Source organism: Ursus americanus, chromosome 23 (genome assembly GCF_024610735.1).
Source record: "Ursus americanus isolate L20-20 chromosome 23, mUrsAme1.1.p, whole genome shotgun sequence".
Classification (NCBI taxonomy): domain Eukaryota; kingdom Metazoa; phylum Chordata; class Mammalia; order Carnivora; family Ursidae; genus Ursus; species Ursus americanus.
Window position 1 is genome coordinate 16,477,066 of NC_142149.1, and position 9,629 is coordinate 16,486,694.

The following is a 9,629-nucleotide window of genomic DNA, read 5'->3' on the forward strand; positions in this document are numbered from 1 at the left end:
CCTTGCTCCATGTGTCAAGGCTAGCTTCAATAGAAGGGGCTCTTTCCCGATTGGAATAAATCTGACCCTTTCTCAATCAAACGGATTCTAAGTTTTCTTCTTGCAATTTGTGGGAATAATCCATTTCTTTTGTTCCTGTCAGGGATGCTAAGCCTGATACCTGAGAGCAGTTCAAAACCACGCCCTTCCACAGGGGGCAGGTACAGAGGAGTCTGCATGGGGCAGGCACATACAGTCATGGACTGTCACTTGTCCAAAACACAGCAAAGTCAACGAAACTCTCCCACAGACTACCCAGAGGCAACCCCAAGAGCCAAGCCAGGTTATTGCAGTAAACACAAGCTGTTTCAGAAGCAACTCTTGGTTGAGGAATTGATTAGCTTCAGGTGTCACTGGGGACCAGCCACTGGGATGGGGTGGGGTGGTAATTCATTTATTCTTTAGAGGAAGGGTTTAGAGATGGAGGAATGGATAAGCAATTCTTATCTAAGCAGCATCGTAAAATGCAAAATAATACCTTCATTAATTTTGGTAGGAAAGACATATCTCTTTCTGCTAAAGGACAGGTCAATTGTTGGGGCAGGGATCAAAAAGCCATCCTGCCGAGGATAAGCACACACGCGAGGTGCCCTGGAGAGCCAGGCCCGGCAGTCGCTGTCCCAGGTTCCATCATCTATCCCAACTCAGCCCAGCTGGAGACCGGGCCTAGAGGTTCCTGGGAGCCAGAGGCCAAGTGGGGTCTCCCGGGACGTAAATGAGCTCACTACTGATAGAGATCGGGGACAGGAATCGATGGCCCTCGGATCCGCGCCCGTACATTTCCCGTCGGAGCATGGGCGCAAATGCTGCATCCCTCGCGATTCCGGGAGGAGGAGGGGAAAGCCGTTTAGTTCAAGCGCGCGGAGAGCCAGGATGGTGTTTCCAGATCCGCGTACGAAGATCCATTCCCTGGCGCCCCGGAATCCTTAATTAACAGCCCCCAGGCCTTGCCGACCAAGAGCCCCACCAAAGCGCCAACACATTTCAAAATGGAGCAAAATCGCGGACGTCTGGACTGCGCTTTGTTCCCGGCATTGAGCTAAATGTGCTTGCTCCCGCCACGCTCCCTTTCCCCCAACCACAGGAGATGACCTCTCCGCCCGCGGTTCGCCCCGGGCAGCCGTGGTCGCGGGCTACCGGTTCTCAGGGCCGTTCCGAGACTCTCGCTCTGTCTGGAACCTGAATCCGCTCCCAGCTCTAGCGTGGAAGCGGGGGAGGGGGGCGAGCGAGGATGCTCGAAACGATTCTTGAGCCTCTCCTGTACCCCACCCTCGGCGGACTCCGACGCCACAGCCGGGAAGGTTCGGCCTGGCCTCTGGGGGGCTCTCGACCCCCAGCCGGACCATTCCCTGGACATTCGGATCAATCTGTGCGGCTCGCGTGGATGATTCCGCTCCAGAGATGCACATCTCTCTCGGAACTGCGCCCCCGCATCAGTCTGCAGCGATAGAATTAACCAGAAAACCCCGCGGACACGGCTCATCGCAGGAGGGCGAGGCTCGGACTCCTTTGCCAGAGGTTTCGAACGCGCCTTCCCCGCTCCCCGCCCCGTTGCAAGGGTGTCGGTGTACTCCGGCTTTTAAGTTAAAATCTTGCACGTTTCCAAAATAATATTCGGCCACAATAATAAAAATACATGAGGGACGCTGATCTGGGTGGCTGAGGCCGCCGGAGACCAATTAGGAAGAGTCACCGGTTCAGTGTTTGGGGCGGGGGGTCTTCCTCCAGTGGCCTCCTAAAGACTGAGGGACCGCGGCCTCGCCTGCCCCTAGGGTTCTCAATCTTGGCTGGGAAGGGGCGGGGCAACGCCCTGAGGTCTGTTCCTGGGACGCGTGTGGTTTCCATAGCAACCTCCCCTCCGCGCCCCCCCCCCCCCCGCAGTCATCTCAGGAAAAATGGGTGTGGCCCGAAGCACAGGAGGAACCCTCTTGCCCCCTCCTTACATTCTCCCGCCTGGCGAAGCAACAGGGCATGAAGCAGAGAGGGGCTCCGCCTGCGCGCTGTCCCCGCCACCTGCCGGGGGTCGCCGATGCCCCTTGGCGGGCAGCTCGTGGGGGGTGGCCACCAAGCCTCTCGGGGTGTAGGCAGGGGCTTCCTCCCTCTGCGGCCACCCGCACAGCGCGCAGAGACTTCGAATCCCAGCCCTTCGGCCCCGCGGACGCTTCCTGGCGCGCCGCCCGGCTCCGGGGGGGGGGGGGCAAGCGGGGTCATGCCCGTTCCATCCGTGCCCCCGGGACTGTGACTGGGGTTCCTTGACCCCAGCCAGCCCGAGATCTAACAAAGGGCTCGAAAAAGAGGGGCGGAAAATAGGGAAAGGGGCGGGGGCCTTGGTTAAACACTCTCATACATAGGAGCCAAAAAACCAGGGCTGGCAACGCAGATCACGTAAGCCCTACAAACAAAGCATCTAGCCCCCGAGAAAGATTCCCGGTGTACGCCCCCAGGGCTCAAGCCCACAGCAGCAAAACACCAAGATTTCAGCGTTGATTACCCCCCCTCCACTTAATTACAGTCCCCTCCCTGTCCTCCAAAGCCCAGCCACCCGGCTTGGCATGGTACAGTAAAGACGTGACACGCCGCAAAAAGATGGCACCTCGCATTTGGAGGGGGGGAAAAAAAAAAGCAGGGGGTGGGAGTGGGAGGAGGCACAGCCTACTCTCCCCCTCCTTGCCCACCCAGGTCCACACCCACTGCCGCAGTGAGGGGCGAGCCCTGCGCGCCAGCCCCGCGCCTCCGGCAGGGAGCGCACACGCCGGACGCCAGGCGCAGAGCGCAGAGAAAGGGGCCCGCCCCGAAATGCACCTGCAGCCCCCGCGCGTGTCTGTGCGGGGCTGCGGCTGGGAGCGCCAGAGTGCGGGGATCCACCGCTGCCGAGTCCTCCTTCCACATTGCAAAGCCAGGTGACTCCAGCCTTTCGCCTTTCCCGGCCTCCACATCGGGATCCGCGCACTACCTTCTCTCGGGCACGGCGCTGCTCGCGTCTCGGTGCCAGGCGCGCGCAGGGGGAAGGGCAACTAAAGTGACAGCGCCTGGACCCCTCCCCATCTCCTCGATTCCACTCCCAGCCCCCAAATGTCCCCTGCGGGTTTCTGAAGGAGGAAAACGGGGAGGGGGTGGGCCACCGCCTTAAATCAGGGGCAGTGAAAGCCCCACTGGAATTGCTGCCGGGGAGGTGTAGGGAGGGGCAGGCAGGGATTCATCTTTTCTAGAACCGGATCCATACCTTCCTGAAGAGCTTATGGAAAACCAAAGCTGAGAAATCGGATTACGGGTTCGGTTTCGGGGGTCGTCATTGGACACCCCCCAACACACACATACAGACACACGCCCACTGCGGCAAAAGGTGACGATCAAGAGTGCACAGCAGCCCCCTCCCCCAGGTCACCGCCATCAGCGCCCCACCCTTCGGGCACAACCTCTGCCCGGGTCCGCGCGAAGCGGCTCTTAAGGACACCCCCCAGCACACACACACACACACACACACACGCGCGTGCGTGCATCCCTTGCATGGGTCCCTTTCCAAGCCGCCCTAGTCCCAGACCCGGAACGCACAGGGCGCAGGGAGGGGCACCAGCCATTGCCCCCGACCTATATGCTTACCTCAGGAAACCCATCTCTGCAGCGGGGGACGAGGGGCGGCAGCCTGGGGGTGCAAGGGGGCGGACGAGGAGGCACATTTAGGAGCCTCGCGCTTACCTGATAGTCGACAGAGGGCGAGGACAGTAGAGGAAAGAGAGGAGAAAGTGGCTGTGGTGGCGGCGGCAGAAGGTGGGCGGCGGCGGCGGCGGCGGCGGCGCTGCTGCTGGTGCTGGAGCTGGTGGGTGGCGGAGATTGCGAGCGCGCGCACCTGCGTGAGGGCGCGCTCCCGAGGCCGGCGGGCGGCGCAGGCGCGAGCAGCGGGAGCGCGAGCCTCCCCAAGGGAGGGGTGGGCAGCGAGGCCTTCGCGGACGTTTTCTCCTCCGGCCACCAGTGGGCGTGGGCGAGCACCCCACCACTGGGCCGTCCCCCGCCTCCTGGCTCCCTTCTTTTGACGCTTCCCTTCTCCTGCTTCCCCTCCCCCTACACCTCGAGCCGCGGAGCCGGTCGCTACGCGCATGCGCGTTCCGTGGCGCACGCGCACTTCGGGTCTCCTCTGGCGGCTGGCGCCTTTGTCTTGTATGAGGGGTCTCCGCCCTTGGGAGAGAGGCTAGGTTGCTCCCTGGGTCTGGGAAGAGGCTCATGCTCTGTACCCTAGATCCGCTGCCCCTTTTCCCTCCTGTCCTGGGGTGGCGTCCTATCTCGAAATGGTACTGGGCGGGTTTCCACATAGCTCCGCAGTTCGTCCACCCCGGACCTCAGGGGCTCCCCTGGTCTTGCCCTGTTTAAGCTGGCCAAGCATCCTGAGCCCTTGAGTTTCCCGAAATGGTCTCCCTTGTTGGAGATTAGTTTCCCTGGGTCGGCTTCCTTTCCACCAGCTTTCTTTACACCCTTTTTGTTATTGACCAAGGTGGACTCTTAGTAAATCCACTTTAAACAGGCTCAGTCGTAACACAGTAGTACAGGTTTTTGTTTTTAATAAGTAGCATTCAAATCTATTAGTTATCTAACCGTGACCCTAGAATAAAATTTTAAATTAGACTAAGTTTCCAAGAGGGCTTGCAAAGTATTTTCATATAAACAGTTATTTTTACCTTGCTTGTTGAAACACCGTTGTTCTGTAAGTAGAGCTTGGGATCCGAATTTCCAAGTGGCTGTTGGAGAGTCTCACCTGGATAGCACGCCTCACTGAAACTGACCAGTGGCTTTCATTCCCCCAGTCACCCAGCCTCCGGACTTCGGCATTACTTGGTCTATCCAACATTTAATTTAAGCCCTGGCAGCGGGAGGTTTTATATGCATGGGGCTTGGGGGCAGCCATCTTGTCCTAGGGCGATGGGAACTTGTCCAGAAGCTTTAATGTGCATAGCACTTACATTCTCTTTTAAAAACCCAATATTGTATGTTACATGTTAACAAAAAGCAGGCTTTTAAAAATGCTTTATTCACACAGGATTAATATGTTGTTATTGGGAGTACGGGGTGGGCGATGAAGATGCGGGGCTAATTTCTTAAACCGCTGGTTCTGAGTCTCTGGAATTGACCTTTCTACTGTTGTTGCGATTCCCATCATCCTAAAGACTTCAACCTTGGTTCTGGAAATGTAGTTACCTTACTGGTCTCCCTGCTCTCCTTTTCTCCCTATGTCAGCCCACCCTGCACCCTGTAGTCAGACCAGTCTAAAGAGGCAATCCTTTGAATCATGGTGCTCTCTTGCTCAAAAATATCTAAAGGTTTCTGACTGTCCCTTAAATGAAGTTAAACTCCTTAGACTCGAACTCCTCAGCATTCAAGGAGCCTCTGTCCTCTCTAGTTTTCTCTTCTCTACTCTGTGGACAGCTGATCTTGTTTGGCTGGCATTTCCCCACCTCTACTCTGGAGTTTTCCTTTGCCTACAAAGTCCTTGCTCTTTCTTCCCCTACCAAGGTCCTACCTAACCTTAAAACCCTACTTCAAATTTACCAAAGCCTCCCCTAGTCACCCCAACTGAAAGGGATATTTCCAACCTATAGAAGGAGCTTAGAAAAGTTACTTATCTTCTCTGAGAAAGTGGAGAGGGGCGTGGAATTAATGTCTATCTTGTAGCACTGAAGTTTTGTTACTGTCCCCAGTTGTTTCCTTTCTCTTTTTCCTGTATGGGGATTTTATGTTCTAGTCTATTACTGTGTGATCTGCAGTGCCTTCACTCTCTATTTCCCCACTGATGTTTGACTTTGGCCATGTGATGGTCTTTGGCTACTAGAATTAATGGACATTTTGTAGATTTGTCTGAGCAGAAGCTTTAAGAAGCGTTGCAGCTTTCTACTAATGGCATGTCCTATAGGGCTGCACCTTCAGCCTAGGTCGCAGAATGAAAAAAAGCACAAGGAAGTACATATAACATGAATAAAAAATAGACATTTATTGTGTGAGTCACTGGGATTTTGAGAGTTGTCACCACAGCAAAGCTGATGATACAGGTATTAAATGAGAATATATATATTATATATAAGAATATTTCTTTATATTATATATATATGTATATATATTTCTTACATGGTGTGTTTTTATATGTGTGTGCATGTGTGTAAAGTTTCTTATGCAGTGCCTGACAAATAGTGGGCATTCATTAAATGATAAATAGTAGTTAATTATTTTATCATGTTTGTTATCAATGCTTTGCTACATGTGATTTTATTTCTATATGTAAAATAAAGTATAGCAGTCAAATGAACAGTCATCCTCATTCAAATTCTTGTTTCCTTGAAGATAAAGATAATTGTGAACTGACAAGGACCTGATGACAATGTGGTGCCCTGATACTGAATGATCACATTTGCCTACATTAAATTGAAGTAATGAGTGCTCAAAACAATTGTAAGCAGATCTGTCATTTAACTGTATATGACCTGGAGTTGGGCATTCATTCCAGGTAATTTAATCACCATGGGTAGCTAATGGCTCACTAATCAAGGCCAAGAAAATGCATCCCCTCCCTTTCTCCCTGCCCTTCCCTCTTGCTGAAAAAGAAATCTCATGGCCACATTCAGCACACCATGCCCACCCTGCAGAACCATAGAGGGTGGAATGGCATCGGGAAAGAGAACTGGATTAGGTTTCAGAAGAGTTGGGTCCTAATCTTAACCATCTCGTGAGTCTTTAGACAAATTCATTAACTTCTCTGGACTTCAATTTCTTTATGCACTAGTGTCCCAGGTGGGATTGGAACTAAGCTCCAGATACGCATAGAATTTGGGCACTCTCCTACCAAATCTATTCATATACTATTTCAGTCAAGGTAAGCTAAACTGTTGGGGTACCTGGGTGGCTCAGTCCGTTAAGCGTCTGCCTTCAGCTCAGGTCATGATCTTGGAGTCCTGGGATCAAGCCCCACATCAGGCTCCCTGCTCAGCAGGGAGTCTGCTTCTCCCTCTCCCTCTGCTCGTGTTCTCTCTCTCTCTCTCTCTCAAATAAATAAATAAAATCTTTTTTTTTTTTTAAAGGTAAGCTAAACTGTTATAATAAACAGACCCCAAATGTATTGGCTCAAACACAACTCCCTTCACAGCCTAGGGGGCAGTGTTCCAGGTAGGTAGGTGGATTCCTCCACTTGAGGTTCAGGAACTCAGGCTCCTTTCATCTGGTGGTTCTGCCACTCCATAGAGACTTCTTGTTTGTGTGGTTGAGTCTGGATCATCACATACTGGGTCCATCTGGCAGAAGGAGAAGGAGCAAATGGAGGAAGCACGCTGGCTGTCGTAGAGGCTGGACATGGCATCTAATCGTGTTCCACTGTTAGAATTTAACCACATGGCCACCCCAGCTGCAAGGGACACCAACAAATGTGGAAGAATTGTGTACCCAAGAAGAAGAGAAAGGATTTGGGTAGAAGGTAACAGTCTCCACCGTACACATCTTGATTTACATAGAGGGTGAAAAAGACCCTTGGGAAAAGAACCTAAACTTTTCTGTCATAAGATTCTCACTTTTGTGACTATGGCAGCAGACCTTGAGGTGGGTACTGGGTTGACTAGAGAAAGAGGATAGCCCAATTTCAAATTAAGTTCCTGAGAGAGGAGGCATCCCATTGTATACCTTTTTATCAGAGCGTTTTTAATCTTTTTAATTCCAGATCTCCCCAGGAGGCCAGGCAGGCTGCCACTGGGCTGGATCATAATTCATTTTCTTCCTCTGCTCAATCCTGCTTCCCTTTCCTACTTCTTCAGGTGTTGACTGCATGTCCTTAAACACATTTGTATCCTAAACTCTGGTTCTTGGACAACTCAACCTAGGACAACTGGTGTCAGGAGTGGTCTAAGAAAGCAGATGATAAGATGCAGTTCGGGAGCTGGAAGGTTTGCCACCCTGCCATCGGGGAGGATCCATCACTGGTGGAAGGTGGAGCACAGATGGCTCCTGGCATGAGGTGGGTCCAGTTGTTAAAGCTGTGAACCAGGATGGGATGCTGATGGAGGGGAATGCACTAGCTGGTGTGAGATAGCGGGTGTTTGAGGAATATGAGTTGGGGGGGTGGAAATAGTAACTAAGGATAACATAATTGAATGACTTGCTAAATTCAGTTGACGAACCATGCTCCAAAGAAGCTTAAACGGCCAACCAAGGCCTGCTATGACTGGGTCAAAATCCTTGTTGGAGGGGCGCCTGGGTGGTGCAGTCATTAAGCGTCTGCCTTCAGCTCAGGGCGTGATCCCAGCGTTCTGGGATCGAGCCCCACATCAGGCTCCTCCACTAGGAGCCTGCTTCTTCCTCTCCCACTCCCCCTGCTTGTGTTCCCTCTCTCGCTGGCTGTCTCTGTCAAATAAATAAATAAAATCTTAAAAAAAAAAAAATCCTTGTTGGAAAGGATGAGCCCTGACATATAAAATGGATATTTAGTGATGCCCTTGCAAATCCCAGATTCCCAGATTCCTTTGAACTCTCTGAGCCTGCAGAGGCACCCCTCCCCCTTGCTTGAAGAAAATGCAAAGTCATCTTCCCTCAAGTCAACATGGACTCCCTTCCTGATCTGCGCCCCTGCCATCAACTCCTCTCTAGGCCAGTAAACCTAACCAGGATTAAGTGGATCAGTGACTTAACTCAACCAGGGAAATGACTTGAGAGAGAGAAGGGAGAAAAGGGACGGCCCCTCAAAGGAGTGCAGATCTAACCAGCATGTACTATTGAGAACCTGGAGGGGACATGTGGGACTGGATTCTAAGGGTGCTTGACTAAAGGGGACAGGAATTTGATATCCAAGCAAAGAGTCCCAGAGATGGTCTGAACTCCTTCCTAGAGGCATGAAAAAGACAGAGGCCACACTAAGTGGCATAGAAATGCCAGAATTACCATGGTGGCCAGTGGAGGAAGGCATTCAAAGGTTAAGGACAGCGGGCCTGCTGGAATAGATGTTAGGTGTAAAGTCCAGAAACCCCACCAGATGATAAAGTTCCAAAGAGAAGCACAGAAGACAACTGTACCAAGGCCATAAGGAATGTGTTGATAAGAGGGACACCAGCATCAGTAGGTTGAGAGGAAACTCTCCTCTATAGGCCCGGTCTGCATAGGAGAGGCTCTTACAGAATTAGGCCGAATGAGAACAATGATGATGATAGGACCCAAAACAATAGAAGCCAGACGTGGCCTTTAATCAGTTATGTACGTACAGGTTCATCTTACCTGGTTTGTTGCAACCCTGAGCTTAATTTCAGGGGGACCCTAAAGAAGTGGTACCTGCCCTTGACCCACCCAGAGTAGAGTTTACAAACTAAGTCCACAAAGCCCTAGGGACAGTCTGTACCAGCTTGTCACCATCGTTTATAGAAAACGTATAGATCGATTGTTTGTACCTGTTTTCTGTTATGTAATCTTAGTTTCCATTACAAGCCCAATCATGCAGGCTGGTTTGGGTTATGTGACTGGAAGCGTATTAAAGACCCACCTTCTGATGAGACTGTAGCCTCCTGGAAATCAAGGCATCTTGTGTATGTCCTGGTGGGTTATGATCCTAAGATGAAGTATATCCTATGCGACTGATG

The 9,629-nt window shown here is 51.9% G+C and overlaps 1 protein-coding gene across 21 annotated transcripts in view; it reads right to left on the minus strand.

Moving 5' to 3' along the window:
* Positions 1–4,023, minus strand: part of MAPT (microtubule associated protein tau) — a 96,607-nt gene extending 92,584 nt beyond the window's left edge. For 2 of the 21 annotated variants that reach the window (XM_087854253.1, XM_087854257.1), the window contains exon 1: positions 3,736–3,975. The gene's annotated coding sequence lies outside the window, so the exon portion shown is untranslated. Of the gene's footprint in view, positions 1–3,735 lie in introns of all 21 variants that reach the window. The other 19 variants (XM_087854255.1, XM_087854247.1, XM_087854251.1 and 16 more) reach the window with 15 other exon arrangements.
* Between the last annotated feature and the right edge of the window lie 5,606 nt (positions 4,024–9,629).